This window comes from Arachis duranensis, chromosome 3 (assembly GCF_000817695.3).
Source record: "Arachis duranensis cultivar V14167 chromosome 3, aradu.V14167.gnm2.J7QH, whole genome shotgun sequence".
NCBI classification, from domain to species: Eukaryota; Viridiplantae; Streptophyta; class Magnoliopsida; order Fabales; family Fabaceae; genus Arachis; species Arachis duranensis.
This window is the reverse complement of record NC_029774.3, coordinates 34,306,586-34,322,909: the sequence shown is the minus strand read 5'-3', so window position 1 is coordinate 34,322,909 and position 16,324 is coordinate 34,306,586. Positions and strand designations below refer to the sequence as shown.

General features: G+C 37.0%; 5 non-coding genes across 5 annotated transcripts; all 5 read left to right on the top strand.

Annotated features, from left to right (window-relative positions):
- Positions 1–1,396: 1,396 nt before the first annotated feature.
- On the top strand, positions 1,397–1,494 carry LOC127745950 (small nucleolar RNA Z43). Its single transcript, XR_008007574.1, has one exon. It is a non-coding gene; the product is annotated as a small nucleolar RNA Z43 (small nucleolar RNA).
- A 504-nt stretch (positions 1,495–1,998) lies between these two features.
- Positions 1,999–2,091, top strand: LOC127745947 (small nucleolar RNA snR60/Z15/Z230/Z193/J17). The gene has a single exon (XR_008007571.1). It is a non-coding gene; the product is annotated as a small nucleolar RNA snR60/Z15/Z230/Z193/J17 (small nucleolar RNA).
- Positions 2,092–2,266: 175 nt separating this feature from the next.
- Positions 2,267–2,371, top strand: LOC127745961 (small nucleolar RNA snoR99). The gene has a single exon (XR_008007585.1). It is a non-coding gene; the product is annotated as a small nucleolar RNA snoR99 (small nucleolar RNA).
- Positions 2,372–2,476: 105 nt separating this feature from the next.
- Positions 2,477–2,600, top strand: LOC127746125 (small nucleolar RNA SNORD14). Its single transcript, XR_008007744.1, has one exon. It is a non-coding gene; the product is annotated as a small nucleolar RNA SNORD14 (small nucleolar RNA).
- A 215-nt stretch (positions 2,601–2,815) lies between these two features.
- LOC107478619 (small nucleolar RNA SNORD14) lies at positions 2,816–2,939 on the top strand. The gene has a single exon (XR_001589974.3). It is a non-coding gene; the product is annotated as a small nucleolar RNA SNORD14 (small nucleolar RNA).
- Positions 2,940–16,324: the final 13,385 nt, after the last annotated feature.

Sequence of the window (16,324 nt, the reverse complement as noted above, 5' to 3'; positions counted from 1 at the left end):
TGACATATTTTAATTATGAAATTGGTATTATATAATCGATTTTTTCTAAATCCTTATTGCTTGTTTGTTGCTAATTTTTACGTAATTACTTAATAATTTTCGCCTATAAAACTATCAACTACCTAATATTATGATTTAATTAATAAAAATGATGATATTAATATTTTTTCATAAGTCTTGTTATTATTTATATTTAGGAAATAGCCATAAATAAATTTATTTCCTTAATGAATGTTAATTTTGTTGTCAAATTCTAAATTACCTTTAAAATTTTAGCGTAATTGAGTCTAATTTCTACATTTAATTTTGAAATAAATTTACTCAAAAAAATTAATATGTAAATCATATTATTATTATAAAATTACTTTTTTAACATAATTAATGGTGCTTGTTTGAACTATTAAATTTAGCTTCTAGTAATATTAAATTCAACCTATATTTATTATCTTGTGCCTTTAAAAAATTTACACGACTGACATAAAAATATAAGAATTGAAAAAAAATCATTACAATTGGTATATTCATTTTAAAAAATATTCTTTTATCTAATACTATAAAAAAATACATTGGACATTTTGAATTGTTACAGGTCAACTTCCATCCACAGTAATAGAATTCCTAAATTGAGATATATTCATCAAACAAACAATCAATAAAACACTCATTCATCAAACAAACAATCAATAAATTTATTATTTTAATGACTAATAAATTAATCAAATTAATTAATTAGTACACATAATAAATTTAGTTTAATAAATTAAAAAAATAAATTAAAAATATTAACAAATATTAAATTAATAAATAAAAAATACTACCAAATTAAATTGATATAAATTATAATAAATTAAATGACATTTAAATATCTAATCAAATTAATTAATTGATATAATTAATTTATCGTAATAACTTGTATTTAATGAGTTAAAAAAAATAAATTAAGAAACACTCTTAAAAATATATCACATCAGTTCTATCATTAAGTAAGATATCTAATTTTTATATAATAGAATAGATAGATATGCTTCCTTAATTTATAATAAAAGAATATTGTACTTAAATAAACAAAAATATTGTATTTTATAATGAGTTATTCGGTGTAGTTATTTTCTTGTTATGATGTGGCAGTGCAGGTTAAGGAGCGGCGCACCCTTCGCACATTCTAGAGATTTGACCGTTTCAGCGCATCACCCAAAACCCTAGTTGCCTCTCAACCCCTCTTTATAAAGCATCCTCCTACTTCTATTTCCCTTACGCCTCGTCTAAAATCTAAATCTAACATCTAGTCTAGGGTTTTTACATCCACTTCCAAGCTTCAAAGATCGGATCTTTATCCTATTCATTCTTCGTGACCGTCTTCAATTTTATTTTACAATCAATCAAACTCATGTATTTGGGACCGTGACGATTATTGTGATTAGGTCTCGTTCGTCGTAATTGGCCTTATCGGCCTTGCCGACCATTCTGCTATATCACCACCCATATTCTGAGTCCCTTTTTTCTGCAACCATTTCCTTATTTTTCTTTAATTTTCGATTTTTTGTTGCAAAGGCGCGTGCTTTTTCAATTGGCCAATGATTAAAATTACAAAAAAGACAAGCATATGTCTGAAGTAATTCGTGTGGATCAATCTAATCTTCTCTATGAGGCCGATCAAATTCCAGAATTTAGCTGAAAATTTTAAGTTTTTGTACTTTATTTTTTCCATAATGTCTTGTTTTTGCTGCATAGACTTAAATGCGTGATTTTACCTTTTCCCTCAGATACCCAAATGCTTTGCTTGCCAGTGATGAAGGTTTATAATAAATGGGTAATGTATGATATTCCATGATTTCAATATAACTGCTGCTTTCCTTCTGAGGCCTGTGTTTTTTATAATTAGGAAGTCATATGCTCTTGTTTGTTTGCGATTTTCTTTTCACATGTTTTGTTGATGTTATTCTGCAATGTTCGGTTGAATAACCCAAAATGTATTGATCTGTGCGATGGTTTTCATAAGGGGGTCATATGATGATTAGAAATGCATAGTTCAGATGATTTTTCTGTGATTAATTTCTTGTTTTAGTCTTTCGCTCCTATCTGATGACTCCTCATGTTATTTCATCGCACTTCCTTATCTGTTCTAGTTTCTCATGATTCCATTTTAGATTAACAAGTTATTAAAATCACATCAATTGTTCTGAGGTTGTATTTTTTGTTGCTGATTATAATTTTGGAATGAAATGTATATGGGACTTTACGTCTGCCCCTTTAGCAGTGTTTCTGATTGCTTTAGGGATGAACATGTCCCTAACATTTAATTTACCATCCAATCACTTTGTCAGTTTGTTTTCTTTTCATATCTCGCTGATCATTATAGGATGGAATATTTTAAATTTTACTAACTCATTAACTGTTTAAAGTATGTTTTCCTATGTTGGATAGGTTTTATTGCTCTAAGTCTTAGTGTCATGCATTTATTGTATTTGAGTGTTTCTGTCGATGATGATATCCTGTAAGGCTTGTTTCTCAAAACATTCGCAGTGGCCGCCCAAGAGCTTTCGCCTTCGCCAGGCTCGAGAGCTAATGCTGTTTATATCCTTCCTTGGATGTCTGAGCTTTCAAAACTAATATTTCAACTACTTTCTAGTTTATTTGTACATATAATGTTGCTTGAGTACAATGTGTGTGGCTTATTGCTACCTTGAGTTTTTTATCTGCTTTAATATTTACTTGGATGTTTAAGAGTTTGTTTATTCGAACTTCTCGTTGATTCTGGTTTTGATTTGTCTTGTGCTATATTTTGTTAGATGGTTTAGTGTGCTCAAGTTTAAATGGCCAATGATGATAAATCCAAAGGCTTGTTTCTCTAAACATTCGCAGTGGCCGCCTAAGAGCTTTCGCCTTCGCCAGGCTTGAGAGCTTGTGCTGCTTTAATCCTTCCTTGGATGTCTGAGGTCACTTAATTTGTCAGAATTTGTCATTAATATAGTTTTTGCTGGTTTTTTTGGATAATGTTACGGTTTCTAGTAAAATGTTATTGGCTTTGTTTTCAGGATTATTTTGTTGAAGAAAACACTTACTTCGGTGCGGTAGCCTATGATTGGAGCTTTAGTAATGAAAATAATACATAAGAGGGTACATTGAAATCAAGAGGATTGACATTAAGTCTGGCCAAGTTGAAATCAAATTAATGGGGCCTGTTGCCGCGGTTTACATTTTAAAAAAGGAAAAAATGGGACCTTATCGATCGGGCAAAAATCCCTTTAAATCCGAACCACCAATCACATTAACTGAAAATAGAAAGATTATTTTGAAGAAGTGTATGGTTAAAGGGTGGAACTGATTAAGCTAAATAGCCAATGGCAATAATACACAATTAATATGAAGGGATTTTAATGAGTTCGAGGCTTTGAGCATGAAATTAGCCTATCTTCCAAGATACCTGCCTCCAACTCCGAGCTCCACTGAACGTGCCGAAGCAGAACGTCATACATTTTTGGTTAATTTGTATTGGTTACTAAATATTTTCGACATTTTTGAATTGCCAATTTTAAAAATTCGAATTGAATTAGAAAATAGGTCAAAAATTGGTTGGTTGAACTGAAGAGAAATCTGACCGGTTTTCCAAAAAATTTCAAAATGAAAAATTTTCAGACGAAAAATTGTATGACAACTCTGATAAGAAAAATTTTCCTCTTTAGTGTCTCAAAAAAGGAAATCTCAAGGCGACTATGAAATCTCAGGATCTTGAAACTGGAAGCAAGCGCAAGTAGTCCCTTTCCTATACAATCGTCCATTCCATTCTGCTCTCTTGCAGTGGACAAAGGAGGCGGTGGCAAACATGTGCGGATAAGACTTATAAGTGGTTATAAGGTGCAAAGGGGAGAGGTGCTCTAGAATCGAAAGGGAGTTAGAGAGGGAGAAGAAAGGAGACTAAATTGAAAGAGGTTTGCTGTCATAAAGGAAGATGTGATTTTTAGTTTCGGTTCCTCTTTCTAGAGGATTAGATGAGGGCACAGATTTGGTGCACCAATGTGGTGAAATTTTTTTTCTTTGGGTCTATTCGGTTATAATTTTTAAGAATGGGGTGTTTTCTTAATTTTCTTTATCTATTCGGTTAACCTCCATACCTCCATTTTGGTCTCTTAATTTTTCTGGATCTAAAGTCTGAAATCGCAAAATCGGAGTGTCGCTATGTGGCATGTGGCTGGTAGTAGTGTAAGGTGGCTCAACCACTATCTCTGGTATTTTTGTCCTGGTTTGATGCTAGCTTTGGTGCTTGTTCTTGCCTGATTATCTCGAAGTATAGCTCGTCCTCTCATAAGGTCGGTGGATTTCTAGAGTGAACCAAGATATACGTCGGCAAAGGATGAACGGCGAGGGTGGGTACCTGCAAAGGCACTCCGACGCTCAAGTTAGTGCAAAGTGGATAATAGATCTTTATTTTTGGAAGAAGTGACATACCTCTCTTAGCTCTTCCCGCTTTATATTAGCGGAAAAGGTCGGCTGTTTTGCTTAGGTCGTAACGCCCAAGAAGAGGATTAATTGTAAATCCGACGTTATTGATTAATGGTCGTTTATGGCCATTATGAAATCGTCGGTTATGAGTGGATCTCAGGCATTACCGAGCTATAACTCGTAACCGATGTTTACTGGTTATATCACAGCCCCTAAGCTTGACCTGTTTTTTAAAGAGATAGGTTGAGCTTTTATCAAAGACGAGTTATAGCTCGGTACACTGTGCCCCCAGATCACCGTATCTCTTTTAAAGTAATTGAAAAGACTGGCTACTGTAATTATTACCCAAGTATCGATACGTGTAAAATTTTAATTATTACTTTTTCTAGATAGGTGCAAGTTCCAAGATTTAATTTTAACCATTGGTAGTGTGTTTCATTTAATGGTATTGATGCTTATCATAGATTGAAGAAGTTAAGCAACCAAACAGTTAGCATTTTTCTTCATGTGCCAGATTGGAGGGTTTTATCCAGAATCTTTTAAACACTATGAGTACTAGAGGTTAGTAACATATCTGTTTCTGCTTATCATATCTTTTCTTCTATTCCTCTGAATCTATCAAAAACAAGGAGTGAGAAGAAAGTAAAATTGTTGCCCAAGGTCGAAGGTGACGAGTCGTACGACTGGGTTGATGATGATGTAAAAATAAGGGCTTCTTTACTTTCGGATAAGGATAGTGTTAAGCAAGTTAATATGGCTAGGGTAGTGAAGCCTGGTTTTCGCTTGGAATTATTGACATGCAATCGTTCGGATCGCGTTTTTCATAGAAAAAAGAACTTCAAAAACTTCTATATGTATAGTTGTGTCTTAGAAGAACTGAGAGTCCGGCTCCCATTTAGTCAGTTTGAGTGTGACGTTTTGAAACAAATGAACTGTGCTCCGTCACAGGTTCATCCCAATGGTTGGGCGTTCATAAAGTGTTTTTAGGTTTTGATGGAATTTTTGGAAATTAATCCGGAGCTGGAGCTTTTCTTTTCATTATTCCAAGCCAAAGGGGTATGGAAGGGATTGTGGGTAAATTTAAACAGCACGCCTGGTTTCTCAGTTTTCAAATTATATAAATCTTCCTTCAAAAATTTCAAGGAAATGTTTTTGAAAGTTAAGTCAGTGGACGAGGATTTCCCCTTTTATCTAGATGAACACCTTGGGGAGAAATTTCCCTTGTATTGGTGTTGTCAACCCCAACATATCTTGGGTCCTGAATTGATAACTAGCCGAAATGAATGTATTATATCTTTTCTGATCGAAATGATAGCTAAGGGGGGACTGGTGTCTGTGTCCGAGTTGCTCCCTTGGGAGGATAATAGGTCGGCTGTGATGGATTATTTTGGTGAGATTATATTTTGTGTTGAGTTGGTTTTTGGATTTAATAATTGCTTTACTGATGATTACTTTTTGTCTGTGTGACAGCCGGAAGATTTTCGGGAGTGTCGGCTTCTACCCTTAGAGCGCGATTTAAATCCAAGAATTTTGAAGGTTCGTCTTCAAATGCTGAAAAAATGGATGTTGGGGGTGAAGTTGACCAGCCCCCTCCCCGGAAGAAAGGGATTGTATTTAAGAAAAGGAAAACTTATGGTACTGTTACCGCTGAGGAACAGGGCAAAGAAGGTGTGATTCAAATTGAAGACCTGTCCGGTTTTAGTGCAAAACAGGATAAGCTCCACGCTTTTGAAAATGACGGAAATGGCTCATCTGTTTGGGATCAGGGGTTTCCCTTCAATGTTGTTGCAGACGAGGTTGTCCAAAGTTTTTCAGACATAGCTCGGGTGGAAGAGGCTGGGGATGTAGGAGTTGATCAATTTCTTCAGGTTAGCTTATCTTGATGACCTGTCTTAATTAAATATTTGTATTGTAGGCTTTACACTGCTAAGTTTGTAATTTTCAGGTGTTGGATTTTCGTTTGGCCTGTATTGGCCGAAGTCAAGAGAAAAAGCACAGGAAAATTGCTACTGAGATTGATCAGTGCGCTGTTTTGAAGGAACAACTGACTTCGAAAGAAGCAGTCCTAACTGAACTAAAGAAAAATGTTTCTGATTTGGAAGAGGAACTTAAGGTTGAGAAAGAAAATCGTGAAAAGGCTTTCGAGCTGTTGAAAAAGAAAGAAACTGAGCTTGAAGATATAAATAAACGAGTTATTGATCTAACCATTCAAATGAAGGAATTTGAGGCGAGTAGAGAGGGTGATATTCTTGAATCCTTTGCTGAAGGCTTCGAACGGGCTGTGACCCAGGTGAAATTTCTTATTCCTGATGGTGACTTTTCACTGCTGGACCCGAGTAAGGTGGTTCGGGATGGGCAGCTTGTAGATGATGAAGAGGTGATCGAAGAAGGCGGTGATAATTTAGTTAACTAGTTTGTTTTCTGTTTTTATTTTGGGAATCATGGCCCATGACTGTGTTATTCTGGTTAAGAGCTCTGTGTAATTAGGTTTTGTATGACCCTAATTACTCTGTCTGATACCTGTGAAAGGAGTTTGTGAACCGTATTTTGAGTATTACTCTGCATATTATCTGTTTTGTCTGTTAAGAGGAGCGATTTGTAATGTGATGACAAATTTCCTCATGATGTTTTTGTTTTTTGCAAATTTAAGGTAAGGATAGTTGATAAATAACATGCTAACAATTGTTGTAAATATAATTGAATTTTATTCAAAGCAGTACCTTAACAATTTAATCCTGGTAGGCTAGCCTTGTTAAAACCTTCTTGAGCAAAACCCTTTAGGAAAAAAATCTCAAGTGAGGAAAAAGAGTATTAGCATTCTGCTTTTTGTCTTAACTGTAATATTGCTTTAAAGAGTTGATATTCCATGTACTCGGGAGCTTAGTACCATCCAAATGTTCTAGTCTGTAAGCTCCTCTCCCGAGGACTTCAAGTACGCGGTAAGGTCCATCCCATGTTGCTGCAAGCTTTCCATGGGAAGGTGGTCGGCGAGCTTCTTCAGTTTTTCTGAGCACAAGATCTCCAATGTTGAAGGATCTTGGCTGAACTCGTTTAGCATGTCTTCGGCCAAGCTGTTATTGTAAAGCTCGGTGGCGAATGGATGCTGTATTCCTGACTTCCTCTATTAAGTCGAGTTCTGCTTGGCGAGCTTGATCATGATTTTCTGCTTGTGTTCGTAAAGATTGTTGCGAAATTTCTAAAGGAATCATTGCCTCAGATCCATATACCAAGCGGAATGGGGTTTCTTTAGTGGATGTGTGTACTGTAGTGTTGTATGACCACAATACTTCTGGAACTAGCTCAGCCCAAAGTCCCTTGGCGTCGTCGAGCTTTTTCCTTAAGGCGTGCAGGAGGACCTTATTAGCGGCTTCGACTAAGCCATTAGATTGCGGGTGCTCCACAGATGAGAAGTGCTGGTTTATCTTTAGGTTCTGCAAAAAATTTTTAAAATTATGATCGGTGAATTGCCGACCATTGTCTGTGACAATATGTCGAGGAATTCCAAATCGGCATATGATATATTTTCAAACAAAGGATATCATCTGGGAAGATGTGATTCTCGCCATGGGTTGTGCTTCAATCCACTTGCTGAAATAATCAATAGCAACTACTAAATATTTCATCTGTCTTAGAGCAGCGGAAAACGGGCCGAGGATATCGATCCCCCACTAGTTAAATGGCCAACTTATGATAGACTGGTGAAGATACTCGGCTAGAATGTTAATGATCGGTGCGTGCTTTTGACATTGATCGCAAGTTCTGACCTTCTTTCTGCTATCCTCCCAGAGGCTCGGCCAATAGAAACCGGCTCGAAGTATTTTCTGTGCCAGACTCCTTGCCCCCGAGTGTATCCCACATATTCCTTCATGAGCCTTGGCTAGTACAAGATCGGCCTCATTCCTATCCAAACATTTCAAAAGTGGTCGGGAATATCCCCGCCTATATAGAACATTATTCATTAATGTGAAGAAAGAGGCTTGTCGTCGGAATCCCTTCTTATTTGAGATTCCTTCTGGAACAGAGCCATCCTTTAGGTATTGTATGTAAGGTAGTTGCCAACTTTTCTCATTTAAAGTGTTTAAAGTGCTAATGATATATATGCTCGGCTTATCTAAAGTCGATTGCAGTAGTGTTGCTGTGTGTGATTGTGTAGTAGCTAATTTTGATAGAATGTCATCCTTATTATTTTGGTCTCTGGGAATGTGGCAAATTTCTATTTTTTTAAATTATTTAGCAATTGCTGAACAATTTCTAAATATTTCAATAAAACTTGGTCTTTAGTTTGAAAAACTTTGTTTACTTGTTGGACCATTAACAAAGAATCACAATAGACTTTTAAGCTGGTAATATGTAAATCAACAGCTAACCTGAGCCCAGCGACTAGAGCTTCGTATTCAACCTGGTTATTACTTGCTTTAAAGGAGAAGCGGAGAGAATGCTCGAGAATAATACCCTCCGGACTCTCCAATAGTATTCCTGCCCCCGACCCCTGGGGGTTTGAAGCTCCATCCACAAACAAGGTCCAATCTGAGAATTCTTTCTCCAGACCTGGCTGGGTGAGCTCTGCCACAAAATCGGCTAAGTATTGGGACTTGACAGATCCTCTTGGTTGGTATTGAATATCAAATTCTGAAAGCTCAATGGCCCATTTGGTAAGTCTGCCTGCTAATTCGGGTTGAGAGGATCTGCCGAAGAGGTTGTTCAGTTCTGACGATGATGGTGTGTCCCTGGAAGTATGGTCGGAGTCGTCTCGACGAGAAGACCAAGGCCAGTGTGAGTTTTTCCAACCTTGGGTAGCGAAGCTTGACGCCTTGGAGTGACTTGCTTAAAAAATAGATTGGCTGTTGACCTATCTCTGTTTCTGTTACAAGGACAGAGCTAATTGCCACATCAGTAATAGACAAGTATATATATAATGGCTCATTGATCTTTGGCTTTTGTAAAACAGGTGGTTTTGAAAGGAATTGTTTTAGATTTTGAAATGTAGTTTCACAGCTTTCAGTCCATTCAAAATGTTTTGTGTTCTTTTTTAAACATTGGAAAAAATTAAAAGACTTTAATGCCAAACAGGGTAGAAATCTTGATAAAGCCGTGAGTCGCCCTGTTAGTCGTTGAACTTCTTTTACTGACTTTGGAATTTTCATATCTAGTATCGCCTGACATTTTTCCGGATTTGCTTCTATTCCTCGGCTACTGAGGATGAATCCGAGGAATTTTCCTCCGCATACACCGAAAGCACACTTTTCAGGATTCAATCTCATATTATATCATCGGATTTGCCAAAAAATCTCTGCTAGGTCTTTGACATGAGAGTTGCCGACCATGGTTTTAGCGACCATGTCGTCCACATAAACTTCGATATTCTGACCTATTTGGTTCTCGAAGACCTTATTCATTAGTCTCTGGTATGTTGCTCCTGCATTCTTTAAACCAAAGGGCATAACATTATAGCAATAATTACCATATTCAGTTATGAAGGCGGTTTTTTCTTGGTCAGATGGATGCATGAGGATCTGGTTATAGCCAGAGTATGCGTCCATAAAACTTAATGAACCATAACCGCAAGAGTTGACAACTAAAGTGTCAATGCAAGGTAAAGGATAAGCATCTTTAGGACATGCCTTATTTAAGTCAGTGAAATCGACGCACATGCGCCACTCACCGTTACTCTTTTTTACCATAACAACATTGGCAAGCCATGTTGTGAATCTGATTTCTCGGATGAAGTTAGCCGTAATGAGCTTTTTGACCTCCGCAAGAGATGCAAGGCGTTTCTCGGCGCCGAGATTTATTTTCTTTTGTGAGATTGGCCGAGCTTCAGGATTAATTGCCAATTTGTGTGTAATGACAGATGGATCTATTCTGGGCATATCGGCAGGGGTCCAGGCAAATAAATCGGCATTCTCACGCAAAAATCGTATAAGGGAATCTTTTTCCTCCTTACTGATCGTCGTTCCTACAAAAGTGAATTTCATGGGATCATCGGTTATGGGGACCTTCATTAAGTCCTCATTTGGCATAGGCCGATCTTCAAAGTCAGCTCTTGGATCTATTTCCGTCAATCTCGGCTGGTCAGGTTGTATGAAGTTGACCTGCTCCATGTTACTCTTTTTGATGGGCTTCAAGCTTATTTTATAGCATTGCCGAGCTTCCTGGAGGTCGCCGTATATGGTGGCCACTTCATTATCCTGTACAGGAAACTTAACACAAAGGTGAACTGTAGACACAATTGCTGCAAATCTATTTAAAAATGGTCTACCTAAGATAAGATTATATGGACTAAAGCAGTCGACAACAAGATATTGAATGTCTTGTGTCTTAAATAAGGGTTGCTCACCGAGTGTGGTTTGTAACCACACGGAACCTAGAACAGGAACTCGCTCCCCCGAAAATCCGACCAAGTCACCATGGTATGGTTGCAAAATGTTGCTACTTAACTTCATCTTTTCAAAGGTGGTAAAAAATAATACATCAGCACTGCTCCCAGGATCGAGGAGTACTTTGCGAACTATTAAGTCTCCCAACTGAACAGAAATTACCACTGGGTCGTCATAATTAGCATCGGTGTGAGTAAAGTCGGTTGAACGGAAAGTCATTTCTGGAAAGTGTTGATTCGGCTGTGGAACCTTAGGGGCGTCCGTTACTGCCAACATGGCCCTATAAGTTCTTTTTCGAGCCGAGCTTGTATTTCCGCCCCTAGCATATCCTCCTAAAATACAATTGATAGTTCCTCGAGGTTGGGCTGGTGCTTTATCTTTTTCTTTTGATGATGGGGTTGCTGCTGATGGGTCGGAAGCCGAGGTTACGTTCTTTTGCATATGCCCTGCAATAAACTTATCAAGGTGGCCCTGTCTTGCGAGGCACTTGAGGAGATCTTTAGCAATCACACATTCATCGGTTGTATGCCCGTACTTCTAATGAAAAGTGCAATATTTGGATTTATCGACAGTTTTGGACTCTGGGTAAGCGCCAACCTTACGAGGAGGCTTGATTAACTTGGAATTGAGTATTTCTTTGATGATGTCATCCTTTTTTGCGTTGAACTTGGTGTACGAGTCGTAGCGGGGGACAGGCTTAAAGGGTTTCTTGCTATCCCGAGGTTTATCATCATCCTTGATGATAGCTGATTTTTCTGTCTTTCGGGCTTGGCGAAGTTCTTCAACATCTATCTGTCCCTTGGCTTTTTCGCGAAATTCTGCCAGGTTTTTGGTTTAGTTACAGCAATTGTCTCTTGGAACTTGCCGGGATGAAGGCCGCTTTTAATGGCGTGGAGATGGACTTCAGGATGAAGATCGGGGATCCTCATGGCGACCTTTGTAAAGCGAGTAATATAATCTTTCAGGCTTTCTTGTGGCCCTTGTTTGATGGTCGTCAGGTAGTCTGAATCATGCAGGTATATTGCTAATGCTGCAAAGTGATCTTTGAACTGCCTGGCCAATTCCTGGAAACGCGATATTGAATCTGCAGGCAAAGAGCAAAACCAGTCAAGTGCAGGACCGTCTAAAAATGATGGAAAACAACGACATAGAATAGGGTCGGATGCACCGTTAACGATCATAATAGATCGGAAGTTTTTAATATGTTGCTTCGGGTCTCCTAACCCATCATATGGGGTTAAAGTCGTTGGCAGGGTGAACTGTCTGGGGAGTTGAAAACTCATTATGTCGGCCGTAAATGGGCCAGCGGAGTTGTTACGCTCCTCGTCCTCAGCGTCTGGTTGGGCCTCTTCATCCTCCTGCTGAGGTGTTTCAGAAATATGGGTCGGCATTGATTGACGCTCATGATTTTCGTCTCGGTTATGATGATCATTGTTATGCTCTAACCGAGCATTAACCAATTGTGCGATTTGATCTTGCATTCTTTGATTTTCCTCCGCCATTCGTTGATTTGCTTGTTGAAGCTCGGTCACCATCCGTAGGAGCTCGGATGAGGTAGGGGGAGGAACATCAGCCATGAACGTATTTCAAGGATGTTTTGGGACCTTTACGAATGATATATCAAGATTATTAGGCCCCACGGTGGGCGCCAAATGTTCTTGCCTGATTATCCCGAAGTATAGCTCGTCCTCTGATAAGGTCGGTGGACTTCTAGAGTGAACCAAGATATACGTCGACAAAAGGTGAACGGCGAGGGTGGGTACCTGCAAAGGCACTCCGACGCTCAAGTTAGTGCAAAGTGGATAATAGATCTTTATTTTTGGAAGAAGTGACATACCTCTCTTAGCTCTTCCCGTCTGCTTTATATTAGCGAAAAAGGTCGGCCGTTTTCCTTAGGTCGTAACGCCCAGGAAGAGGATTAATTGTAAATCTGACGTTATTGATTAATGGTCGTTTGTGGCCATTATGAAATCGTCGGTTATGAGTGGATCTCAGGCGTTACCGAGCTATAACTCGTAACCAATGTTTACTGGTCATATCAGTGCCTTTGGCTAAAGTTTTGCATCCTTAAAGCTTCTTCGTAATAAAATTGATTAGAATATCAAATTGATTTGAAGCTTATCAGCAAGGCTTATAAATTGAAGTTCCTGAAGAACAGATTTTCTCTGATGGTTATGCCTCTGCTCTGAACAAAAGAAAACACTAAGTCCTTAAGGCATAAGTCATAACTGATTTCATGGGGTTACGGTCAGATATCACAATGGAAAATCGCCGAATCCCAGCAAAATAATATGTCATAATGAGTACTTAATGTCGAAAAAATGGCATCCCAAAAGGCAGAGACTAAAAAGGGGAGGTCAACACCAAGTAAATATACGAAATCGGAGTGTCTTGTAAGTTGTTTTTCGGTCTGCACTTGATGAAGTTGAGATTTTCAGTCTCCACCTCTCCATATTGTGACCTCACTTCGAGCACGAACAACCTCCATCCATTATATTAATTCTACCCTAAACACGCACAACATTTAATCTCATACAACCTCCAAACATCCCAATATAAAACATTCATAGTATTGGTAGAGTAAACTTTGTGCAAAGAGAAAAAAATTTTGGAACTCTAGCTCAGTTCTTATTAGATTGGTATTACATTTTTCTAGTTGTAATCTACTCTTAAAAATGGAGGATAAACATGTTATCTTATAAAAATGTGACTTTTTTGTCCTTGCTTGTGATTCTGCTGAGAGGTGTTCGAATTACTGATTCAACTGATGTCTCACAAGAAAGATTTGCAAATATTACACCAAATATTAGCATGTCAAAGAATCTGAGGCACATGATGCTCTAGTTGTCGGAAGAAATGAAGATCTAGTCACACTTCACATTTCAAACGGATCTGCCAATGTTAATTCTTCTCTATGAAGCACGGACTTGTGTCTTCATGTCAGACACATTTCGGACACAGCACTCACCGATACTCGTCTGACACGTGTGTCTGCTGTGTCCAAATCGTGTCTCAATAAAAAATAAAAAATCCTTCTCTTTACACACTTAGACACACTTAAATACCATCACGTATCAGCGTGTCCGGTCTTATTTTTAATATATATTTTTAAAATAAATTTAGATATAGTATATATTATTATTTATTAAAACAAAAAATATTTTAAATACTTAATATAATTAAAATAAAATATTAAAAATAATTTAAAAAATTAATTTATATTTTAATATCAATAAAATATTAAAATATCATTATGGTTTATCTAAATAATACTTTATATTTTATATGTATGCGTGTCCCCGTCTCATGTAAGATTTTAAAATTCGCATGTCGATGTATCTCATGTTATGTTGTGTCCCGTGTCAGTGTCAGTGTCCGTTCATCATAATTCTTCTTCTTCCTTGGCCACTTTTGAAATTCCAGTTTCTCTACGTGTGGTCTGGATGACACTTCACTAGTGAATCCTGTATCTAATAATTCACCTAGTTTAGTGACGGTTCCAAAAATTATCTTTGTGCACAAGAATAATATATTCTAGGAGCTTTTTTTTCAACAAAAAAGTATATTTTGATCTTTCATGGACCAAGATTTTTTATAAATCGTGGCCATTGAAAATTTGAACTAATGACTAAGATTTAAATTTTTTATTAATTATATAATAATTATATTTATATTCAAATATTATAAAATATAATTTTATTTTAAAATTTTACTTTTGTCCCTTTTTTATTTTTGTTCTAATATCTTCTATAATTTTAAAATTTTTCTTCATTTAGCATCTTTTTTACTATCTTTCACCCTTCCTTAACTACTAACCACAACTTTCTATTCTCTTTTTCTTTTCTCCATCCATCTATTGATCATGTCCAAAGTCCACAATCTTCTAAAGCACAATGCTTCCAATCCCAAACTATGTCTTCTTCTCGGCCTTGCCTCACCACTGCCATTCTTCTTCTCACCGTATAAGGCAGAGTAGGGAGATAGACATAAGGGAAAGAAGCCGAGTCTGTAGCCTTAAATGAAACCATATGTGCATTTTATTAATGTTGCAAGTGTGAGGAGTGTATGAAGTTAGTCTCACATTAAAGAAAGCAAGGAAGCGTGAAAAGTTTATAAGATGAAAGACTCTTTAATTAATAATCTTAAGGTTTTAAGTTGGATATGGTGTTTTTTCATGTTATGTTATACGTAATATTGGTTCAAGAGTTCTAAGGTCATTAGCTGGTGGGGCTGCATACTCCAGATCTTATAGGTTAAACATGACTCCTAGAGAATTACAAAAATACGAAGTTCTATTTTCTCCTTTTGTTCTCTTCTTTCTTTTTGATTTTGACTTGGTTGGCAGGGTCAAGGCCTTTCTCGTTGGGTGAGCGCATCCGATTGATTCTAAAGTCCTTTCCTAAATCACTTCGGTTCAGTTGCTGAAAGATAGAGAGAACCTTTCTAAATGAGATTGAGTTCCACGAAGTGCTACTATTCCATCTATTTGTGCATTTAGTTCAAAGAAGTCTCAATCTATAATGAAGAAATGATAGTAGCTCGTTGTTTTATAGGCTTCATCATATTCAGTCGGAAGAGTTTAGGTAAGACTTTCAAAGTAACTCTCGACGGGAGAATCTAGGCTATTCAAGAAGAATCACAGCAATTCCCCCATCCTAAAGAAGTAGTTCCTCCGAAATTTAATGAACAACAAGATTACTTAGGATCAGTTTACAAATTTGTGGGACCGTAGTAGAATCATTACCAATTGCACGTTGTGCACTTAAGTGCGAAAAGACAGTGCAAGCTTTGTTATGCCTAAACCTAAATGTTAAGTCAGCAACACTTTCAAATGCCACTTCCTCCCGGTCGCATCCGTCTTTAGGACGATCTAGGCACAAAGTTTAACTTATTAGTTAGGAGAAAATTTTGCCTCTAGTGTATCTCGAAAGCAGACAAAATAGAACTCATTCGAGAGAGCTTGGTGATCTTACGAATAAATAAGACGAATAGAATCTAATTCATGTTCATGCTAACAGAAGAGCGGATCCAATACAATGTCAATATTTGCTCCTTCGACAAAGAGTTCTTCTATGCCTTTCTATTTGTTTTATTGAGTTGCATTGAACTAAGAAAAAGACTTAATGGACGAAGAAGAATATTAGACCCAAAATTTACAATTCCAAATACTTAATTACAGATACAAGTGATAGAGTGCCATGAAAGAATGGTCATATTTTAAAATAGTTTACTGAAAATTTATAGTACTGGAACCTTCACCACCCATTCTTTCATAATTAGTAATAATAATATGAAAAGGAGAAAAAATTAGTTATAATATTATAATGTTAGTTGCACAATAGTAAATAGTGTGTTGGTTGCTATCGTTATGGAGAAAGATAAGGATACAGTAAATGGTGTGATAGTTGCTATCGTTATAGAGAAAAACAAGAGGAAGAAGATAATAGTATCCTGTCTCTATAAACAAACGCAGCCTAATTTACTATTTTTTTTTTCATTTGGACCAT